Here is a 25,092-nt window from a genome sequence, read left to right on the forward strand (position 1 = left end):
TTTCATCATACACATTTCACATGCACTTTTCATCATACGCATTTCATCATACACTTTTCATCATACACTTTTCATCATACACATTTCATCATACACATTTCACATGCACTTTTCATCATACACATTTCATCATACACATTTCATCATACACTTTTCATCATACACTTTTCAGCATACACTTTTCATCATACACATTTCATCATACACTTTTCATCATACACATTTCATCATACACATTTCATCATACACATTTCATCATACACATTTCACATGCACTTTTCATCATACACATTTCATCATACACTTTTCATCATACACATTTCACATGCACTTTTCATCATACACTTTTCATCATACACTTTTCATCATACACTTTTCATCATACACATTTCATCATACACATTTCATCATACACATTTCACATGCACTTTTCATCATACGCATTTCATCATGCACTTTTCATCATACACTTTTCATCATACACTTTTCATCATACACATTTCATCATACACATTTCATCATACACATTTCATCATACACATTTCACATGCACTTTTCTTCATACACATTTCATCATACACATTTCACATGCACTTTTCATCATACACATTTCATCATGCACTTTTCTTCATACACTTTTCATCATACACTTTTCATCATGCACATTTCATCATACACATTTCATCATACACATTTCATCATACACATTTCACATGCACTTTTCATCATACGCATTTCATCATACACTTTTCATCATATACTTTTCATCATACACTTTTCATCATAAACATTTCATCATACACATTTCATCATACACATTTCATCATACACATTTCACATGCACTTTTCATCATACACATTTCATCATACACATTTCATCATACACATTTCACATGCAGTTTTCATCATACACATTTCATCATGCACTTTTCTTCATACACTTTTCATCATACACTTTTCATCATACACTTTTCATCATACACTTTTCATCATACACATTTCATCATACACATTTCATCATACACATTTCATCATACACATTTCATCATACACATTTAATCATACACATTTCATCATACACATTTCACATGCAGTTTTCATCATACACATTTCATCATGCACTTTTCTTCATACACTTTTCATCATACACTTTTCATCATACACTTTTCATCATACACATTTCATCATACACATTTCATCATACACATTTCATCATACACATTTCATCATACACATTTCACATGCAGTTTTCATCATACACATTTCATCATGCACTTTTCTTCATACACTTTTCATCATACACTTTTCATCATACACATTTCATCATACAGATTTCATCATACACATTTCATCATACACATTTCATCACACACATTTCATCATACACATTTCACATGCACTTTTCATCATACACATTTCATCATGCACTTTTCTTCATACACTTTTCAGCATACACATTTCATCATACACATTTCATCATACACATTTCACATGCACTTTTCATCATACGCATTTCATCATACACTTTTCATCATACACTTTTCATCATACACATTTCATCATACACATTTCATCATACACATTTCATCATGCACTTTTCTTCATACACTTTTCAGCATACACTTTTCAGCATACACTTTTCAGCATACACTTTTCTTCATACACTTTTCAGCATACACTTTTCTTCATACACATTACTTCTCTTTTATTTAAGGCCTGGCCTCGATGAGGACTATATAGTCCATGCCTGGAGCCTTCAACATAGAAAATAGAGAAATATATCTGTGCAGTTGTGCACTCGTATGATCTTAGCTACCACTTCATCACATGCTGGCATTGTAATTTGAACATCGTTGACACGAATTTCATGGAATTTTGGGGTAACTTTGAAGTGTTCGTTGTGATTTCTCTCCGGTACTTCTCAACCTGGGAAGCAGCGTAGTGAAAAAGAGGCCATGACAGACACCGATTATGATGACGGAACTGAGAGCAATGTTTATGGGAAAGAATTTGATTACAGTGATGACACTGATAACACTGGATTGAAGATTCTGATGAGACAGGGAATTAATGATGCTGACGAGACTGATAGTAATTTCAAGGCTCCACATTACTGGACAGTCGACCTGGAATAATTCAGGTCAAGGAGAACTGCAAAGTATTATGTAGCTAAACTTGCTTCCTCAGATCCAGATTCCGACAACCATGTTGATCTTCCTCCGGTGCTCCAGAAAAGTCCCATTCAGATTCCTGAGGCCTGCTGCACAAAGATCAACTGCATAAAGTTTTGAGCGACCTAAGAGAAGAAAGAAGAAAAGGATATTTGTTCTGAGAAAGTGAGTTGCGGCACACTTAGTCTTCAGTAAGAATGGTAACTTTGACAAACATGTGGATTGCCTGCACAGATTTAGGTCATGGTATTACAAGGTCCAGCTAGGTTCCCAATGTTAGTTTAGAAACCACATTATCACCTTCGGCTTTGCCAGAAATTTGAATGAAAGGCAAAAAGTGTTCAAAGTTCCCCCCCGCCCCCCGACTTGATGAAGGTAGGTCAGTTGATAAGCTTGTGGTGTAGATTCTTCTTTGTTCATACGCAACGCGAGGAATCATTGGCTGAGAGCCCTGCTGTGTCGCTAAAGCAATACCCTCAGGTATTTGGGATTTGTTCAGGGTCCCAGCGATAGCTCACCTGCTCGAAGGACCCCACCGGATCGTAAACATCCACCAACGGTTAAACTTAAACAAACGATTTCAGTCAGGTCAGTCTTTGGGACTGCCACTTGTAGGTTTTGCCAGTTTTTCCTCTTCTCTGGATCACCCTCTTCACATTCAGTGCCTCTCATCCTTGTTTATGGCGAAATTCAATAAAGATGAAAAACAAATGCTGGCAGACTGGACACATTTGGCGTTCATCTGAGGGATGGCACACACATTATGAATCAACCTGCCTGTGAAACATTGGAATGCCGGTTGGGTGGCTGTGTCAGGATTCGAACCCAGGCCAGGCAGCTTGGTAGGTGAGGGTGCATCCCTCCAGGGCCTAGGCCATCTTGCCAGCCCATGGTGTAGATAAAGCACAAAAATAATGGACAAGAATGCCCTTTTCATTGTACTGTATATTCTCGTAAAGTGACAGCAGATGGCGCCAAATCCTTTTAAAAGGATGAAAAATGGGGCAACAAAGACTCCGTGAGCTCCAGGTCTGTATAACGAGATTTGGGGAAAGTCTTTCTTTGACATGGATCTCACTTCATTGAGTCCTGTAAAATTGTTTGATCAGATTATCTTTTCCTTTGTGCGTTTTTATTTTATTGTATACTGGCAGGTATACCCGACATTGCTTGGGGCGGGGGGGGGGGGGGGTAACCAACATTGTGACGATGTTTTCACTGAGAAGGGGTGGGGAAGCAGAGCTGACGGGCTTGTGGAAAGGGGGGAGCTGCCAGAGTGGGGGAGAGGGTAGGGGAAAACTGAGAAGGGTGCAGGAAAACACTGCGGTGGGGGTAAGACAGGCAGTGGGCCAGGCGGGCAGGAGAGCTCGGTGGAGTGAGAATGGGCATCGGGGAAAAAATAAAAAATATCTTGATTATGGGCAGGATGGGGACAGGAGAACCGCAGTGTGGGGTGGGCGATGGGATGGCCGGTGAGGTGGGGACAGCAGAGCTGGTGGGGCAAGGGCGGGAAAGATTGGAGGGACTGAGATGGGGGTGCAGGATAACCGCCAGGACAGGGGTAGGAGGGAGAATGAAAAAGGGGCAGGAGAACCACCTGGGTGAGGGGGAAGAGCCAGCAGGGCATGTGGGGCAGGATAAATCAGGGGCTAAGAAGGAGTACCCTTAAGGGTATTTGGGGTCTTCAGGGTCCTTCGTGGTTTTAAGGGTTTTTATCTCTTAAGTATGGAAAAAGTTTTCTCTCAAGCATGTGAGTTAATCTGTAAAACATGTAAAAAAAAAAAAAGTTAACTAGAACGACCTCCGCCAGGCTGAAGTTTATGTTTTGTATCCACTGATAGGCTGGATCTGGATTCGGACCTGAACCAAAATCTAATCGGCTTGTTCTTGTCACCTAAACAACTCATCCATCAAGTTTAGTCATAACTCATCCATAACTTTTTAAAATGTTATATAATCGCTTTTCGCCCGATCTCCCAATGGTGAAGAATCACTTAAAAAATAAATAATTCTTGTATCCGAATCCATATTCAGATCTTCACCAAAATTGAATCGATTCGTCCTTGGCAGACACCCAACCGGTCCACCAAGTTTCGTCCAAATCCGTCCACAACCTTTTGAGATATCCTGCTACGTATCGTTTTTGGCCCTATCACTCAATGGTGAAGAATTACTTAAATAATTATATTAGCCTAATCCGGATCTTCACCAAAATCTTATCATTTCGTCCTTATCACATACACTACCTCTCTGCCAAATTTTGTTTGAATCCGTCCATAACCTTTTGAAATATCTTGTTCACAGACAGACAAATAGACAAACAAACAGACAGGGGTGAAAACATAATCTCCATCCACCGTTGGTGGCCTGTCTTGAGTGTCTGGGTGTCTTTGGGGTCTTTAAAGGCTGAGGTGGTGGATGCAAATACCCTTAGGCCAATCCCCGGGTCGGACTTTATCTGTGTGCCAAATTTGGTATTTGACGGCTCAGCGGTTTTTGCAAAAAATGCAAACAGACAGGCAGACATCCGATGAATTTTATTTATTCAATACATAATACAGAATATTAGTTAGAATGGATTTTTCCATCCAAACTATTCTTGTTTTCTACTTATCCATTTGGAATGATAACATGGTCCTCTGTGGTGGATGACGTCACATGTTTTTCACAGCCAAAAAACCACAAAGGCGAGAGTGCAGGCTGTCTTCCCCGAAATGTGATGGGAAATTCAATAAAATGCATTAACTGCTTGATAAAATGGACATTTTATATTCGAGCAAAAAGTGAACAATTTGATCATGATTCTTATCTTAGTATAATTCACCAAATGTCCATCCGTCTGTCTATCTGTCCGTTCGAAGGTACCGCAAAAACTGCTGAACCGATCGCAACGATATTTTGGGTGGATAATCCTGGGATCTCCAGGAGTAAAATAGGCTATTTAGTTTTCCCAATTTCAGCTTTGGTCTCCAGCATTCTCAGGTTTGAAATCCCGCATAACATTCGCGTTCGCATAACGTTAATTGTGACGATGTTTTCATTGTGACGATGTTGTTTTCCCGGGTGCCGCACAAACGGCTGCACCGATCGCTGCACGGACTCGGTGACCTCGCTGCACGGACTCAATCGGACTCGGTGACCTCTGACAAAGACCTTTTATAAGGACACGGGTTGAATCCCTGCTTGAGAGAATTCCATTCCCCTCCCCGCCATCACGGCCGTTTCTCCAACTCACAATCCCACGATATGCGGAAAGGACGACCCAAAACCAATTATCTTATTTTCGATTCGTATATAAACATCATTAAAAGTAAATAAGGACCTCGGCGAAAGTTCAAACGTAGGACAGTTTATATAGGACACGGGTAGTTTATAAGGACACGGATATCCACGGATAGTTTCTAAGGACACGGGTTGAATCTCTACATGAGAGAATTCCACATAGCTATTTGGGCGGTGTATACACTAACAGATCACTGTCTCCATCGATCTTGCCAAGGCCGTAACGCCTATTGGCTCAAAATCCTTTTAACTGTTGATTTGGCAGTTTTTACAATGAAGGAAACATTAACAATGTTGTTAAAAGTTTATTTTATGATTAATTTGTGATTGGAGTTTTGTTGTTTGGAAGGAAAAAAGAGATATCGAGTTCAAGTGAATTGACGACATGCTGTAATGGTTTCTATTTTCTGAACGTGAACTTCGCGGATTGCCATATGCAGATTCGCCATGGACCCACAATCGATGTTTCTATGTGTGAACGTACCCGGTTGTTTGCGAACGGGTACGTTTTTCATGGAAGTCATTCACGAACTTGCTGTCCATGTCTGATGTGTGACTGAAGGTGCTACAGGAATGTGGAATTTATTGGTTTCATGCTTTAGCATTCGCCGTATCTGCATTGCCTGTTTGCTTCTGGCCTCCCACCCGTGCTTAGCATGGGTATCTCACTAGTTTAGTTAATTGTTAGCTTTTGAAAATGAGTAGTTTCACTTAAAGCTTTCTTAATCAACTCATAACAACGATTAAGAACGACTACAAATGAAGTTCAAAGCAAAGAAATTTGTTGTTTAATAATTGGGAGTAAGTGAATCGTGATTCTAGGCATGCATATGCTATAACTTGTGTGGAGTGCTTCTCAATTTGCTTCATCCCTCATGCACAGCTCAGGTTATCCAGCCTGCTGTGATTGCGTCATAATGTAGGACATGTGCTGCACTGCTCTACCTTGTAATTTAAATTGCACTAAAAAGCTGAACTGAACTTATTATGGTAGAAGTTGATACAGTATTGGCTTCTGGTACCAGTGATGAGGCCAAGCAGTTGTTCAACTATTGATAATGACTGGTATTTGGAATTGTGGCAGTACGGTCGGCCAATTCCATGATTTATAGTTCAGCTAAACAAGTCCAACACTCTCCCAAGGAACGTGTGGGTGGAAAGGAATTGTCGCTTCCAAAGAGACTTTTAACAATGACAGCTGAGCACCAATGGGCAATTTGTGTGTAGACTGGTCGATAAACGTGTTCGAATCAGCAAACGGTTGGAACATCAGTGCTGTATACTGGACCATGCACACCGGACAACACACGGAGTACAATTGCACTGAATGTAATCCGGTGATCGGCACAAAACCTGAAGGCCGAGTCCAGTATTGTCGATAGCAGCCATGCATGTAACTTGTTTCCCCGGTCTGAATTGGGGTTGGAGTTTCAATTGACTTCAAATGATGAGGTTCAAATTCATGCAGTACTGGAACATTATTACCTTGGGTGTATGGACATCAATATGGATACGTTTGTGCTCCATCTATAGATTCACCAGTGATGCAGGAATCATTTCAGAAAAGCCTTTACGATTTCTCTTGACCCATGGGAAAGTGTTTCATGTGGACAGGAAGCCACTTGTCGCACCTGCCCTGTCTGCTCAACATAATTGGAATATCCACTTCTCACGTTTTACCAACTGAATGTCTTTGCGACCAATGGGGTTTGGAAGATGGTTGAATACAGCAGAGTATTTTTGGATAAGAGGCTTTCCGGACAACTTTCAGAAGTTTCATCACAATATGCAGCTGCACAAGAGTTGCCCTCTTACTAAGTTGCACAGTTGCCTGTGCTTGTTGCCTTGTGGAGTGAGGTAAGGCCCCCATACTTATGCACATCGGTTTTATGCATAATGTAGACATTATAGGGGAAATCTACTCTCCACCATGGTTCCTGCGTGTGCAGGAACCCTACCAATGATAACTTTTTGGTTTTGGTCCCCAAAAAGCATGATTGATTTGCAAGCTGCCTGTCTGTACACAGCCATTGTGATGCAGATTTTATTTTGCACACTTCAACAGCAAAAGTGGGTTGGGTGGACCCCGACCCCTTTGAAAGGTTTGGCATATATATATATATATATATATATATATATATATATATATATATATATATACAGTCACGTGAAAAAGTAAGTGCACCCCATGTAAAGTTTTGACTTTTTCAACATATTTCAACATACAGCTATTTGATCTTTATTTCAACAATATTGATAGATAAAGGTGATATAATATAAAAAATATCATGAAACATTTACATATTGTCGTCCATTGTATAATTTAAATAAACATAAATGCAAATTTCGCATGTGGAAAAAGTAAGTACACCCTTGGCTCTAATAGGTGGTATTGCCCCCTTTGGCAGAAACAACCTCAAGTAGGCGTTTCTTATAACTGTCTACACCTGTCTCTGACATCGACTGGGAGAAATTTTTGCCCACTCCTCCATGCAGAATTCTTTAAGCTGTGCGATGTTTGAGGGGTTTCTTGCATGCAAAGCTCGTCTCAAATCCCCCCACAACATCCCGATGGGATTTAGATCTGGGCTTTGACTTGGCCATTCCAGAACCCTCCATTGCTATCTGTTTCAGCCATTCCTTGGTGGATTTACTGGTAAGTTTAGGGTCATTGTCATGTTGCAAGGTCCACCTTCGGTTGAGCTTCAAGTTTCCGACAGATGGCCTCACATTATCCTCAAGCACCCTCTGGTACAATGAAGAATTCACAGTGGATTCTATGATGGTGAGCTGCCCAGGCCCTGATGCAGCAAAGCTGCCCCAAACCATAATATTTCCACCACCATGCTTTACAGTTGGTATCAGGTTCTTGTGGTCAAATGCTGTCTTTGGTTTTCGTCAAACACGTCTTCTGGTACCGTGGCCAAATTGCTCTACCTTTGACTCATCTGTCCAGAGCACATTGTTCCAGAAGTGCTGGTCTTTGCCGAGGTGTTCATTGGCAAACTTTAGTCTTGTCCTGATGTTCTTTCTGGACAGCAAAGGTTTCCTCCTGGCACACCTCCCATGTCGATCAAATTTGTGCAGCCTCTTTCTAATGGTAGACTCGTGCACTTTGACATCAACAGTGGCAAGAGCTCCATGTAGGTCCCGTGATGACATTCTGGGGTTCTTAGAGACTTCTTTCAGCATCTTGCGGTCTGCTCTCGGGCTGGACTTGCTGGGGCGGCCTGGCCTGAACAAGTTGGCAGTTGTTTGGAATCTTCTCCACTTGTAGATGATCTTCCAGACAGTCGAATGATTGATTTCAAATTGTTTGGAGATCTTTTTAAATCCCTTCCCAGACTCGTAGGCATCTATAACCTTCTTTCTGAAGGCCTCAGAGAGCTCTTTTGATCTAGGCATGGTGACGCCGCACACTTCAACAACAACGAACAAACCAAACTAAATGTCTGACGTTTAAATAAGACAGGTTCCTCCAAGATCCTCTCTAACGATGTTCAAATCATTTGCACCTGAGCTGGTGCACCTGATTCTAATTTTAGGTATTTGAAGTAGTGATAAATGTAGGGGTGTACTTAGTTTTTCCACATGCGAAATTTGCATTTATGTTTATTTAAATTATACAATGGACTACAAAATGTAAATGTTTCATGATATTTGTTATATTGTATCACCTTTATCTATCAATATTGTTGAAATGAAGATCAAATAGCTGTATGTTGAAATATGTTGAAAAAGTCAAAACTTTTCATGGGGTGTACTTACTTTTTCACGTGACTGTATATATACACAAAGAATTAAGTTAAGCACCCCCCCCCCCGTTTTTTTACAACCTCGCACATTACAAGTTTGTTGTCGTCAAAACAGTGTAATATACCCATGATATTGCTATATTTTCTGGAGAAGTGATATTATGGTCACATAAAAACATAACAATCATGCCGTTTTCAATATTTTATTCTGAATAATTTAAGGTGAAATTATTTGGGAATTTTAGGCATATTTTCACCTCAATTTAAGTATGGAGCTATAGGTCCATCACGGACAGTGTGGATGACGTTTATGTTTTCTAACGTACAGTCATTGTTCTGAGAAGACCTCTAGCGATCTTTGCGTCAATAACGTGTGTAGGACCCACGTGATCGGATCACTGACTCAACCCTACGTCTCATAGACCCTGTAAGCCGTCGTATGCGTTGCTGTGGCAGGTTGTTCCATTCCCGATGTAATGCACGTTCCAATTCATCCAGATTGGCTATTGGAGGGACCATCTTCGCAATTTGCGACCGCTAGAGGTCTTCTCAGAACAATGACTGTACGTTAGAAAACATAAACGTCATCCACACTGTCCGTGATGGACCTATAGCTCCATACTTAAATTGAGGTGAAAATATGCCTAAAATTCCCAAATACTTTCACCTTAAATTATTCAGAATAAAATATTGAAAACGGCATGATTGTTATGTTTTTATGTGACCATAATATCACTTCTCCAGAAAATATAGCAATATCATGGGTATATTACACTGTTTTGACGACAACAAACTTGTAATGTGCGAGGTTGTAAAAAAACGGGGGGGGGTGCTTAACTTAATTCTTTGTGTATATATGTATGTGTATATCAGGGGACCTCCTAGGGATCAGAGTGGCTCCCTGGGCAGTCCTCCCAAATCAGCAGATGTGTCAACTACAACTTCAAGAGATGACCCTCAGCCCACTCGGGGCTAGTCATTAAATTTTAACGCCTCAAAAAATCATTTGAAACTAAAGGCCATGTTTATAGTTCTTGGTTCATTACTTACAATTCATTTTAGTCATACCGAAAAAGTGTTTACACAATTTGAATGGCAAGAGAACCCTTAAATCCTGAAAATGAGCACAATCCTGAATAACATGTATCTGATTACTGATATGAAGTCAGAGAGCCAGAGATGGAGCATGTGCCCTTTAAAGCCAATACATGTCAGCAAGTGTTGTTGTTGTATGCATCACTTGAAAAGATTTTCATCAAAATAAACCAGTATTTGAGCACAATGGCAATTCCAGCAGTTTTCTTTCTTATGGACGTACAGTACATCATGCATCGAAGATGCTTGGCACAGCTAAATCCCGTGACGGTTTAAATCCAACAATGATAGGAAATTCGATTTGATTTCTATTTCACATCTATTCCAAGCCATACCTTCATGACAAAGGTGGCTTCTGAAAACCTTAACACAATCCATTCTGCCAGAAGCTGTTCATCCTGAGATATCAGGACAGATTGAAAATTATTAGCTCACAGCAGCAGCCCACCTTATTCAGCAAGAAAGCATTGAGGCATTGCGCAATCGATTTTGCGGAGCGATTATCTGACGCAACACAGAAAATGAAATGCAGGCCCTGTAATGCTTTTGTTGTCCTGTCCCTCTCTTTCTGGGCAGAACTGCCTCTCGTGATTCATGATTTGAACCCTCTGACGACCCCAGCTCGTTTAATGTTGTCTTACCATTGATGTTGCTAAAAGCATATCCTAAGCCCTGTCACAACACACCCAAGGCTCCCTGCTTCAGATCAAAGGTCATGCTGGAAGAGCCCTCATCCTGCTGCCAGAACCGAATGCCATCATCATCTGAGAAATTCGCAATGACTCTGATTGGTAAGTCAGCTTTTGTCATTTGCTCATCTAGTTTATTTGGCTTTCCAATTTGCCAGGTGTGGTGGAAATAATTGAATTTCCAGTGGAAACGCAAATATATTATTTGAGCATGAGATATTACAATTTTTGCATTTCTGGTGCACACGTCAGCATTCATGACCCAGCTCTGAATGATGTTTGTGCGGAAATATTTTTTCATGAATATTCATTTCCTCTAAGTTTTTCTTGTGCACATATTGTACTTGTTATTTAATACTCCTATTTTTCTCCTGAATTTGATTGTCTTCTGTTGTTGTTCAATTGAAAGTTGAAATTTGTAACATGACAAATAAAAGCAAAATAAGAAAAAATGCTAAAGTGGCATTATACTGCATTATACATTATACTGAAGGAGCTGGGGCTCCCACGTCGATCGGAAGAATGGACGCGACAAAAAGCTGGAATTCATCCGAGTTGCTTTAATCAAACCAAACACTCAGGCACTCTGAAAAGCCCGTTTATCGGGCAGCAATATATATACATATTATCCCGGAGCGTTTGCCCAGGAAAGGCGAGAGGGGGCGTGGCCCAGCGTCCTGGCTGCGGCCTGGCAAGTTGAGGGCGAGCCTGCCCGGGCATGCCCGGGCGTCCCGACCGAGGCCTGGCAAGTTGAGCGCGGGCCTGCCCGGGCGTCCTGGACGAGCCCGGCATGGTGATCGCTCCGCGTCCTTGATAGGTGCAAGGCGATTGTGAAAACCCAGCGGTAGCCGCTACACACGTCCCCCCAGAATCGACTTGCACCGGCAGGGTCAATTTGAGGGGGGTCCTGATGACCCGGCCGAAGCGACCCCTGGCGGGTCGTGGGAGGGGGTCCGGTGTGGTGGTGGGCGGTCGAGTGGGGGGCACCGTGGACAGGGGGCAGCCTCGCCGCGGCGGAAGGGCCACCCGTGGTGGGTGGTCGACGTCCACGTGCGCCGGCTTGAGGCAGTCCACCGCAATCCGGTCCGACCTGCCGCCGATGTCGATGACGAACGACTTGTCGTCCCATCGCAGCACCCGGAAGGGCCCGTCGTACGGCGGCCGGAGTGGCCCCCGATGTGCGTCGTGACGCACAAAAACATACTCCGCTGTGCGAAGTGCTGGGGGGGATGTAGGACTGGGGGTCACCGTGGTGGGATGTTGGCACGGGGGCAAACCGTCGGGCGGCCTCCTGGAGGTCCGAGCGCTGGTGAGCTGCGGACCAGGGACTGGTAGCGTCGGGCACGAATTCGCCCGGGACACGTAGCGCCTGGCCATAGACAAGCTCGGCGGTGGATGCCTGGAGGTCCTCCTTGGGGGCCGTGCGGAGGCCCAAAAGGACCCACGGCAGCCGGTCGGCCCAACCGCCGTCTTGAAGGCCGGCCATGAGCGCGGCCTTCATGGAGCGGTGGAATCGCTCGCACAACCCGTTTGCTTGGGGGTGGTAGGCCGTAGTACGGTGGAGCTTGACCCCCAGGTTGCGGGCGACCGCGCCCCACAGCTCGGAGGTGAACTGTGGTCCGCGGTCTGACGAGATGTCCGCCGGTGCGCCGAAGCGGGCGACCCAGGTGGCGATGAAAGCCTGCGCCACGTCGGCGGTGGTGGTGGAGACGAGGGGAACGGCCTCCGGCCACCTGGTGGTCCTGTCCACCATGGTGAGCAGGTGTGTGAACCCCCGTGACGGGGGGAGGGGGCCCACCAGATCCACGTTGACGTGGTCGAAACGTCGTTCGGGCACGGTGAAAGGTGCCAGCGGGGCCTGGGTGTGTCGGTGGACCTTGGCCCGTTGGCAGGCCGTGCAGGTGCTGGTCCAATCGCGGACGTCCCGACGAAGGCCGTGCCAGACGAATCGCGCCGACACCAGCTTCTGGGAAGCTTTCCGGCCCGGGTGGGAAAGGCCGTGGAGGGAGGCGAAGATGCGGCGTTGCCAGGTGACGGGCACGATGGGGCGAGGCTGGCCTTGGGAGACGTCGCAGAGCAGGACAGTGTCCGCGAAGGGGATGTCGGCCAGGCGGAGGCCCGTGTCCGCCGCCCGGAGGGCTTGCACCGTGGTGTCGGTGGTTTGGTCCGCCGCCATAAGCGCAAAGTCCACGCCCAGGTGGACCGCGTTCGCGCTGGCCCGGGAAAGACAGTCGGCCACGGCGTTGTTTTTGCCGGCGACGTGCCGGATGTCCGTGGTAAACTCAGTCACGGCAGAGAGGTGGCGCTGTTGGCGGGCCGACCACGGCTCCGTGACCTTGGCCATGGCGTAAACCAACGGCTTGTGGTCGACGAACGCCGTGAAAGGTCGGCCCTCCAGGAGGTGGCGGAAATGGCGGACGGCCAGGTGTAGACCGAGGAGCTCCCGGTCAAACGTGCTGTATTTGAGCTCGTTCGGCCGGAGCTGCCGGCTGAAAAAAGCGAGTGGCTGCCAAACCCCGTTCACCCATTGCTCATGTACGGCGCCCACCGCATAGTCGGAGGCATCCGTGGTGAGGGCGATGGGAGCGTTGAGCACCGGGTGAGCGAGCAGTGTTGCGTCGGCGAGGGCCCGCTTTGAGCTTTGGAAGGCCGCATCCATTGCTGCGGACCAGGCGATGTCGTGCTTGGCCGGCTTGCCCCGGAGGGCTTCGTAGAGGGGCCGCATGAGTTGAGCAGCGCGGGGCACGAAGCGGTGATAAAAATTCACCATTCCCAGGAATTCCTGCAGGGCCTTTATGGTGCGGGGACGCGGGAACGTGGTGATGGCCTCGACCTTGGTTGGCAGTGGCACGGCCCCGTTCTTGGTGATGTGGTGGCCCAAAAAATCAACGGCCGTCGTGCCGAAGTGGCATTTGGCCGGGTTGACGATGAGGCCGTGCTCGCTGAGGCGCCCGAACAGTGTTCGGAGGTGGAGGAGGTGCTCGGCCCGGGACATGCTGGCGACGAGGATGTCGTCCAGGTAAACGAAAAGGAACGGCAGGTCACACAGCACGCCGTCCATCAAGCGCTGGAACGCCTGAGCCGCGTTCTTGAGACCAAACGGCATCCGCAAGAATTCGAATAAGCCGAACGGCGTGATGACTGCCGTTTTAGGGACGTCGGCCGCCCATTACAGGTACCTGGTGATATCCCCGTATGAGATCAATTTTCGAAAAAATGACCCGTCCCGCCAGACGGGCGGAGAAGTCTTGGATATGCGGGATCGGGTACCTGTCGGGGGTGGTAGCGTCATTGAGACGGCGGTAGTCGCCACACGGGCGCCATCCACCCCCCGGCTTTGGCACGATGTGCAGTGGCGAGGTCCACGCGCTATCGGAGCGCCGCACGATGCCGAGGTGCTCCAACGCGTCGAATTCGGCCTTCGCCACGGCGAGCTTGGCTGGGTCGAGGCGGCGGGCCCTGGCGTAGACCGGCGGGCCCGTGGTTGGTATGTGGTGCTCGATCCCATGCCGTACTGCGACGGCCGAAAACGTCGGCCGCGTGAGGGCCGGGAACTCCGTGAGCAGGCGAGCAAACTCGTTCGCCGCCGGGACGGCACATGCCAGCTCGGTCGGCGCGGAGCTGCTCAATGTGCATACCAGGGAGCTGAAGGTTTCGGCGTTGATTAAACGACGCCGTTGGACGTCCACCAGCAGTCCGTGTGCGCAGAGGAAGTCGGCGCCTAGCAGAGCCATGGGCACGTTTGCGGTTACAAACGTCCAAGCAAAGCGTTGGCCGCCGAAGCAGAGGGTGACGTTGCGCGGGCCGAAGGTGCGGATGGTCGATCCGTTGGCCGCAACCAAGGAGGGGCCGCAAACCGCGGATTGCCTGTCCTGGTCAGAGGCGGGTATGACGCTCAGTTGGGTGCCGGTGTCGCACAGGAAGCGCCGTCCGGATGCTTTATCCGTGATGAACAGTAAGTTGCCCGTGTGGCCGGCGCTCATGGCTGGTAATGAACGCCGGCCCGGCCGTTTCCCGGCCTGCCGAAGGTGCACGGGGGTCGGCATGTCCGGGCCTTCTGTCCGAACCTGGCATGATAGTAACACCACGCTTGGTCAGGTGGAGGCCCCGGTCATCGTGCTGGAGGTGGTCGGCTCGGTGTAGCGGCCGCCAATTGCGTCGGCAGTTCAGTCGTCGACCGTGCCGGGTGCTCGGGCGCCATGGGTGTTGCGTCGGACGGCGGTGGGTCCCATGTCGCCGCTGCGATGCGCTGTCCTGCGGCGGAGATCTTGTCGGCTTCTCTGGCAAGGGCCCAGGGATCTGTGATCGTCGTGCTTGCCAGGGCGAGGCGTACCGGGTTAGGCAGCTGACGGAGGAACAGCTCCCGGAACAGGAATGCCGGAGAGTGCTCGCCGAGCAGTGAAAGCATGTAGTCCATTCGCTCGGAATGGCGCGTGTCGCCGAGCTCGGGCAGGTCGAGCAGGCGCCGTGCGCGTTCCGCCGATGGGAGGGCGAAAGCGTCGAGGAGAAGCTTCTTAATCGCGCCGTATTTGTCAGCGGCTGGCGGGCTCTCGAGGAGGCTCAGGGCGCGGGCCGCGGTGGCCGAACCGAGCGCTGCTACCACATGGTGGAAGCGGGTGTCGTCGGCCGTGATGCCTCGCAGGGCGAACAGGGAATCCGCCTGTGCGAACCAAACCGCCGCGTGAGCCTCCCAGAAGGTAGGCAGTTTAAGGGCGACTGCCGTGTCCATGTCGGTAGGTCACCAATGAAGGAGCTGGGGCTCCCACGTCGATCAGAAGAATGGACGCGACAAAAAGCTGGAATTCATCCGAGTTGCTTTAATCAAACCAAACATTCAGGCACTCTGAAAAGCCCGTTTATCGGGCAGCAATATATATACATATTATCCCGGAGCGTTTGCCCAGGAAAGGCGAGAGGGGGCATGGCCCAGCGTCCTGGCTGCGGCCTGGCAAGTTGAGGGCGAGCCTGCCCGGGCATGCCCGGGCGTCCCGACCGAGGCCTGGGAAGTTGAGCGCGGGCCTGCCCGGGCGTCCTGGACGAGCCCGGCATGGTGATCGCTCCGTGTCCTTGATAGGTGCAAGGCGATTGTGAAAACCCAGCGGTAGCCGCTACAATACATTATTATGCTAGGGTGGTCAGGCAGCCACTTGGTATTAGCTCGTCACCAGGAATTACTCAACCGGGAAATGAAACGAAAGACTTAATAATCTCCTGTCTCATTGTTCATTAAACATCACGTGACTAAACCCATAATGCAGTTACAGCTTAGCTTTAAAGGTGCAACCTTCAAAGATCTTTTTAAGATCTATCACAGATCGACCGACGTCCTTGTTCTCTTCTGTTGTTGTGCTTGTGTGCTTCTCTCTCTCTCCCCCTCTTGTCTCCCGCTCCCTTTATTGCATGTTTTATGTGTCTGTGCATGTTTTCATGTTCAATGTGTTCGCTCTTTCACGAGCCTCGATTCTGTATACCAAAAAACAAGACCAGAAGTCTAACAGCGGTGTAGCCGGGCTTGTAAAATATTAAAAACCACAAACACACATGATTAGCTTTTCAAACAGTCACTAATGCTGTTTATAACATTAAACAAAGAAATTTGGAGGAATCCAGACATCCATGAGGTAAGTTTTACTTACAGAACTGAGCGAAGATCTACTGTAATCTATATACCCTTACAAGGGTTAGGGGTGCTCATTTACCAAGCAGCTAGCTAGTGCTTGCCAAGCCAGCCGTTCCTTAAGGGTTTTGAATGGAGTGCTTGCTCGAATGCTTTAACCACTTGGCGATCTCTTCACAATAAACTTGGTAAATGAACACACACCCAATTTTCTTGAGACCCGATCATAGAGAGACTGTAATCTATGTACCCCAAAGAGGAATGACCTTTCTTGCCGCTCTCAAAGTGACCGGGTGTTTATGCCGTAATGACATCATATACGTAATGATGTAGCATGACGGCCGGACACAAAACTGCCACTACTTTAATAAATATAAGATATATATTTAACCTCCAGTAACGTCGCAGTCACTACAAAGGGATTAGTGTTACGATTACATTTACTATAATAATAACGTAACGTTATTTTTACAAAAAATATATTATTTTTAAAAAACCGAGGTGAATTCCTTACTTCCGTGGTTACACTGCTTCAATCCATCAACTTTCCGTTCACGACATTGGGATTAAAGTGTTATGGTTATATTTATTATATTATTGTTATTATTACGAAATGATACTACTGAAATGATACACTTCTGTATGAAGAAACCTGTGCTTAATTTGCCTGACGCGGCAGGTGAGTCATAACACCTAAGGCCTATACGTACCGTATTGTTGGAAGAGACGTAACACCGATGATTTCGATATTTGATGGTCATTTTAACAATCGGTTTGTTTGTGTTTCACACTGAATGAAAAACGTAAAGGTGGAGCATGGCGATTGTGATATATGACAGGTTCGACGATATTGTCGTGTGACTGCTCTCAGTTAACACCGGGGAAGTTAACATATTTATATATACGGGGGAAGAAAGGGGAGGGGAAGATGAAGGGTCTTACCTGTTGTTTGCCGGCAGTTCCCGAACCTGCGAAAAATAAACTCAAACAAAACGGGTTTAAATGTACAAAAGGAAACAGGTTTATTAAAACGGATGCCGATACCAAGAAAATGCGACGGTAAACTAAATTTCGAAATGGAACGTCCCCCACACCAGACGTGAACACAGACGAAGGGAAAGATAATGAAAGTAAAATAACAGTTTGTTTTATCGTGACACTTCGCTCAACTTGGCCATGCGTCTCGCCTGAATTCTTCCACGCCCCGGCACTTAGTCTCGACGCGGCTCTGGTGTTTGTGGGAAACCGCTTGTCGTTTGGCGCACGCGTGCAAAGCCTGGCCTCGCTGCATGGTCCACTCACTCCCGGCCCGGTGCGCGAAGCGAACGAGCAGGCGTGCGATTCGCTCTTCCAGCCGCGCCTGTCTTTGTCGTCCTTGCGTGTCAAACTCCTGGCTCGCGATGCAGCCTTCTCCGTGAACAAAGGACCACCGTCAGAGCAAAGGGCCAAGAGTAGAACCGAGAAGCGAGAGAGGTGATGGGCAAGAAGAAGGCATGAGGGCAAGAGGAAAGCATGAGGGGCAAAAGGAAGAGCACGAGGGGCAAGAAGAAGAGTGTGAGGGGCAAGAAGAAGAGAGAAAATGTTGGCCCAAGTCTTCTTTTATTGATAGTCTCGTGACGTCATCTGTGCCTCTCTACCAATGCCTGCAAGCCACAGCTACATTGTCCAGCTCTCCACCAATCCAAACGCAGTCTGCTCTCGTCATGCAGTCCTACTCACCCTTCCCTCTACCAATCAGCGAGTTGCTTCTTACCCCGGCCTTCATGTTGGTCAACTCCGGCCCAATCACTTTCCTTCTGGGCATGTCTTCGGCCTGCTCAACCTTGGTGGTGATGTAGATTGTGGTGTCCTATCGGCAGTGCTCAGAACTGGCTTCCGGTTGGTTTTTATTGTTATTAGTGCAATATAATGGGCACTTCCTGCTCTAGTGTCTATGGTGCGGTGCCAAAAGAAATAAAGGATAAATCACATAGGGAACGACGAACAGGGAATTATTTAACTTAATCCCTGAGCTAAATGACGGGGACAAATATACAACTTCATCCGACATCCGGGCTAAACAGGTCCTCTACTTATTACATGGTGGTGGTTCATCTTCTTCACGACAGTGGGAGCATGCTACCTATTCAAATGTACCTGGTCTAAAGTATCCCTACCCCCACAAACGTAACAATATGTTCGGCATGAACGGCATATAAATCAAAATGGTGTGCGTGGAGAGTCAGCCACAGCACCGCCGTAATGACATCAGACATAATCACATCACCCTGTCATGTGACCAGGTTCTCAGCTCTGATTGGTATACATTTGAGGGGACATACATACATACATGCAGACGGACAAACACTGTTCTCGATGGCTCAGCCCGATGGGCTATGCCGTAAAAAAATTAAAAAAATTAAATACCTATATATTATGTAAAGTACGTGGAAATGGCAGACTTTTAACCCCTCCCCTTTTCTCAACCATCTTCTTACAACCCTACCGCCCCCAACTTTGTCATAAACTTTACCATACCTTTTCACCTCCACCATACGCTCTTCTCTTTAATTATTTTCCTCAATTTGATGGACTCTCCTAGTATTGCATTTGGGTCCATTTGTCTGTCTGTCTGAACGTCAGTATGTGCATTAATTACATTAGACCCCTATATACCTTTACACCCCTTAAGACCCTTTAAGACCCTGAGATCCCTAAGACCTTTTATAACCCTAAAACCTTTTAAGACCCTTTAGAACCCTAAGACCCATTAAAACCGCTAAGAGCTTTAAAACCCTTTAGACCCTGAAGACTCCCTAAAAACCCTACGACCCTTTAGAATCCTAAAACCCTTAATACCCGAAAGACACAAAAGATCTGATAGACCCCTAAGATGCGTAAGGACCCCAGACCCAATAGAACCTGTAGACCCTATAGACCACTAACACTCTCCAGACTTGGTTACACCTTTTTAAACCCTTCAACCTCGATCCTTTACATTATCTTAGACCCTTTAATACCCCTCACACCCAATAGACTCCTTCTACCCTTTAGACCTTTAGGACTTTAAACCTTCACACCTTTCAGACATTATAATACACTATAGACCCCATTTGACCTAGAGACCCTTCTTAGATGTGTTAATACAGCTAACTAACCCATTATACCTTAAATTACAAAATTTAGACGTTATAAGACCCTCTAGACCCCTTGAGAATTTTTTTTGTATACATCGTCAAGGCTCGTGGAAAAGCTAGAATTCGTACAACTAACGGATCAGGATGCAACAGGACAAAAGGAGCAGTTGAGAGAGGGGAAAAACACGAACAGCAGAGTTGAAAGATTGAATTAATGAACTTCCTCAACTTCCTGTAGATTGAACTTCCTTGAATGACTGAACTTCCTCAAGAGGATTGTTACATCTACTTACTCAGTGAGGGTTTAGTGAGTGAGGGTTTGCCAGGTGATCCTTTCTGAGAGAGATAGTGAGAGTGTGAGATTGTCCGGATTGAATGACATATTCCAAATGTTTGACCAGCGTGTGATTTTGTCAAGGTCTGAAGAGAGGGAGTAGGCTGCTGCCTATCTGTCAGAAGGATGAGGGATGTCACGACGGAGGGTGGAGTCAACAGCAAATAGATGTAGGGGATTTTCCAGAGAGTCAGAGAGATCATTTATGAAGATCAGGAATTGGACTGGGCCCAGAACGCTGCCTTGGAGAACTCCAGCCTTGACAGAGAGAGGGGATGAAAGGATTCCATTGAGGGCCACACGTTGGCTACGAGAGTAGAGGAAGTCTGTAAGCCATGTGTGGAGTTGGCCTTGGATGCCGTCAACAGAGAGTTTGGACAGTAAAGAAGGGGTGCCAGACTGTATCAAAAGAACGAGCTATGTCCAGTGAGATATCTCCACATTCTTTTTGACACTTTTGACCCATTTAGACCTTTTCAGACCTCTCGACCTTTAGACCATTGATTTTTAAACATTTAAAACTAGACCATTTAGAATTTTCACTTGCAATCAACAACCTTTCCTTTAGTACATTCTTCCATTTATTTACACAGAAAACAAGTCCTGGTGAGGGTCCACAATCTCTAACAGTTTGGTTTTTAGTTTCCTTATGTAACAGGTAGATTGTCCACATTTCTAAATTCTACCTTTCAGATATAATGCATTTTTACTATATCACAGATATAACTGAACTCCAAATGTATTTTTTTCCTTCCACTTTTCCACTTACAGCATACATGTGAGGAGCTCTTTGGGTTGAGAAACATCCACAATTTTTTATATTGACATCATGATTTACCAACTTATAGGCTGTCGACCATCTCTATCCATGCCTTGATTGGCAATGGCTTAACACCAGTTTACAATTACTCAACACTAACTCTAATCCCAGTAGGTACGACTTCAATACACGCCACTATAAATGATTTGTGGGAAGGTTGTGGTGCAACTCTTGCGGAACACAGTTTGTTTGAATTTTCGTTACGTTCACTTGGAACGACAAAGTTGACCTTCCCAGCAAGACTTTCTTTTGAGACAGATTTTCCAAAGAATCTGCAGCAATTCTCCAAGCAGTACTTCATCATTCGGATGCACCATGTGACTACGGGTTATCATCATTTATTGGAGGGGCACATTGGTGCTGCCTTCTCCTCTGTAGGTTGGAGGAGGAATTTGGAAGCTGGCCAGGGTACTGGTGATTGCTCACTATTCTTCACTAAGGATGGCATGGAATCTTTCACATCCACCAACTAATACTGGGTGGCAGATGAGACGCCATGTTTGACGTCCATCGAGGGATGGCACACACCGCAGGATGACAATTTATAGCTAGGTCGGTATTGTAACCCAGGCTAGGAAGCTCAGAGGAGAGTGTGCATACCTTTAGGCTGTCCTGCCATAGCCCTGAGCCGCACTTAAGGCCATGCATATGCTCCACAAGTATGCTTTGAAACAACACTCTCTCTTTGCACATTGCCAGAAGTGATGGATTAATCACAAAGGAAAAATGCAGGAGCAAAGCCATCCAAAAGCAATGCTTTACTCAGCAAGACAAATGTGTTTCATTCTACGAGCTTATCCTTCCTTATTTAAAAAAAAAAAATTCCTACTTTAATGGCAATTAAAAGAATTCTCCACTTGATTCAAACTTAATCTGGACCTGTCACTTATTACAATTTTCAACAATGGATAGTTTAATTCTCCACTTGATTCCAACATAATCTTTCTACCTTTTTCTACTTTCTAATTTCCACCTTTCAACATAATCTTTCTACTTCCCTACAGTCAATCATAATCTTTCTACCTCCCCCCACCCCCTCCTGAAATCAGGGTTTATGGAGGAGTTAGATAACAGTGCTCAGCTATTAGAATATATTATTACGAAGGTAACATATATGGTTATGTATGTATGCATGTATGTATATATGTGAGTATATAAAGTCGTGGCCAAAAATATTGGCACCCTTGCACTTTTTTCAAATAATGCACCGTTTCTTCCAGAAAATTGTTGAAATTAAAAAAATATTTTGGTATCCACATATGTATTTCTTTAGTTTACAGTGGAGCAAAACAAAAAAAGCTGAAAAAATTACTAAATCTTAGCTTATTCCACACAGAAATCCCAAAATGGCCCGGACAATATTATTGCCACCTTTTAGAAGTTGTAAGAAATAATTAGATTTCAAGCAGGTGATTCTCCTTTACTTTGGAATTGAACTCACCTGTAATATAAAAATCACTCATTCAACCCGTTTGAATAGAGAAAAGGAATCATTCTGCTGTTTTGTGTCACTGTGTGTACTGCAATGAGCATGGAGAAAATAATGAAAACCAGAGAATTGTCTGAGGAGGTCAGACACAAGATTGTAGCCAAGCATGGACAATCTCAAGACTACAAGTCCATCTTCAGAGACTTTGATGTTTCTGTGTCCACCGTACGCAATGTTATCAGGAAGTTAAAGGCCCATGGTGTTGTTGCCAACCTCCCTGGACGTGGCCGCAAGAGAAAACTTGATCGAAGATTGCAGCGAAGGATTGTTGAAATGGTGGAGAAAGCACCGAGATCAACTGCCAAACAGATTCAAGCTGACCTTCAGACACAAGTTACGACAGTTTCAACTCGCACCATCCGTCGCCAACTCAATGAAAGGGGGTAGGAGACCTAGGAGGACCTTACTGCTGAGAGAGAGAGACATAAGAAACCCCGGCTGGAGTTTTCCAAAACACACATAAACGAGCCAAAATTGTTCTGGGAGAATGTCCTGTGGACATAGATGAGACCAAATTAGAGCTTTTTGGTAAAGCACATTGTCTCTATGTTTACAGGAAACAAAATGAAGCCTTCAAAGAAAAGAACACCTTCCCTACAGTCAATCATGGAGGAGGTTCAGTGATGTTTTGGGGTTGCTGTGCTGCCTCTTGCACTGGGTGCCTTGAATGTGTGCATGGCATCATGACATCAGGAGATTACCAAGGCATTTTGGAACGCAGTGTTCAATCCAGTGTCAGAAACCTGGGTCTCCGTTGAAGGTCATGGGTCTTGCAGCAGGACAATGACCCCAAACACACTTCAAAAAGCACCCAGGAATGGTTCAAGACAAAATGCTGGACTGTTCTGAAGTGGCCAGCAATGAGTCCAGATCTAAATCCCATTAAACACCTGTGGGGAGATCTGAAAACAGCAGTTGGGAGAAGGCACCTTCACATCTTGGAGAACTGGAGCAGTTTGCACAAGAAGAGTGAGCCAAACTGCCAGTAAGGAGGTGTAGGAAGCTCATTCATGGCTATTGGAAGCGCTTGACTGCAGTTATTTTGTCCTTAGACTGTGCTACCTAGACTGTGCTAATTTTAGGAGCAGGGTGTCAATAATTTCGTCAATGCCATTTCTTTTTATTATCTTGCCAAAACGAAGTTTTTGCAAGATGTATTAGTCAGCTTGTATGTTTGTTTGTTTGTTTTTTTGTTTTTTTGTTTTTTTGTTTGTGGTTAATCATTTTTTTTCACGTTTAGATCACTCTGTAGACCACAGTTATTATTGGAAACTCCTGTAACTTCGCATATCAGAGTCCTATAGAGATACCCTTCAGCACACAAAATTTTGAAGGTCAAGGTCAAAGGTCAAGGTCACTTTGTGGTCAATCATGGAGGTCGACGAAACACTAATTTTTTGAGTAACTTTGATCGGATCGTCTCCAAACTTCATGGGAATCTAGTATATGGTCCGGCGCTCAGCTGATTAGTTTTTGGTGGCGATCGGCCTTGACCTTCATGGTTAGCGCTGGAGGTCGAAAATTATTGACCTTCAAAATTTATCTTGACGTCATTTGATGACGTCATGACGAAAAAACGGAATTTTCACATTTTGGCAAGATACGGTTCACCCTGTGGGTGACATATGTTTTTTTCTGATTTAAAAGGATATATTAAGTTCTGAATAAAAAACAAAGGTTTTGTAATATTAACAGTGAAATAAAGAATTGTGGAGACCAAATACTTACGTCAATTTCAACTTATTTTTTAGAGAAAATTGTGAGTTATTTGAAAAAAGTGCAAGGGTGCCAATATTTTTGGCCACGACTTTATGTATGTATGTGTATATGTATGTTTGTATGTATGTATATATGCAAGTATGTATGTGTATATGTATATATGTATGTCCATGTATTTATGTCTATATGTGTGGATGGTATACAAAACACACAAGACAAAGGCATGGTACTTTGCCTCATTTTTCAGCTGTTGTCCTGTGACTGCTTGCCCACAAGTATTTTCGTTGCTACTACCATTGATCCTGTCATGGAGATTCTCAGATTAATTGCTGCTTTGGTTTACATTCCGCTCATATCAACCTCTTTCGTCTTGCTGATAGAGACTTTAAATCTGATTTGGTTGCACAAGCCTGGCCTTAAAGTAAACATGTCCAACCATTCCTCACCGTTGTACACTCATGCCTTTCCTCCTCTTCCACTTCCTCCCTCTCTCTCTTCCCGTACCTGTGAAAAAGTAAAACATCTTGGTCAGTTCACAAATTCCATTACATATGCAAATCTCAATTTTCAACATAATGATTGAATTTGCAAATTTGTATCTTGACGAGTCTATTTTTTGAATGGAAATTAAAAGGTAGGCTACTCTGAAAGAACATTGTTATTCAACCCCTGACAATATATTTAATTTTAAGTTAATGCTCAATGAAGAGCTAAACGACAGTTGATGTGTGTTGTGCTCGTTGATCATGAAGTGGTGAAGAACAGACAGACGCAGATGGACAGAGAACCTGACAATCTGGTGGAATGTTATTTTGATTTAGTAAAGGTAAGGGGAATGGATGGAAATAAGGAGGCCATTTCACAAGTAGGCGAAAACCTTAAGGGATGGAGGTGCACTTAATGGATAATCGTAGACTTGGGAATGTATCCGTACACAAAATGTGAGAATTTTTAATATAAATGTGGCTAACCCATTGGGAGCAAAGGAGGTGTGATCACTGAAAT

General features: G+C 45.2%; 1 long non-coding RNA gene across 1 annotated transcript in view; it reads right to left on the bottom strand.

The window, feature by feature from the left end:
• Positions 1-1,985: 1,985 nt before the first annotated feature.
• Positions 1,986-25,092, bottom strand: part of LOC137426243 (uncharacterized) — a 43,464-nt gene continuing 20,357 nt past the window's right edge. The window contains exons 3-4 of the long non-coding RNA XR_010984229.2: positions 24,534-24,591; positions 1,986-2,296 (exon numbers count right to left, since the gene is read on the bottom strand). This is a non-coding gene — a long non-coding RNA (uncharacterized LOC137426243). The remainder of the gene's footprint in view (positions 2,297-24,533; positions 24,592-25,092) is intronic.

Source organism: Myxine glutinosa, chromosome 4, assembly GCF_964187855.1.
Source record: "Myxine glutinosa chromosome 4, kmMyxGlut1.1, whole genome shotgun sequence".
NCBI classification, from domain to species: Eukaryota; Metazoa; Chordata; class Myxini; order Myxiniformes; family Myxinidae; genus Myxine; species Myxine glutinosa.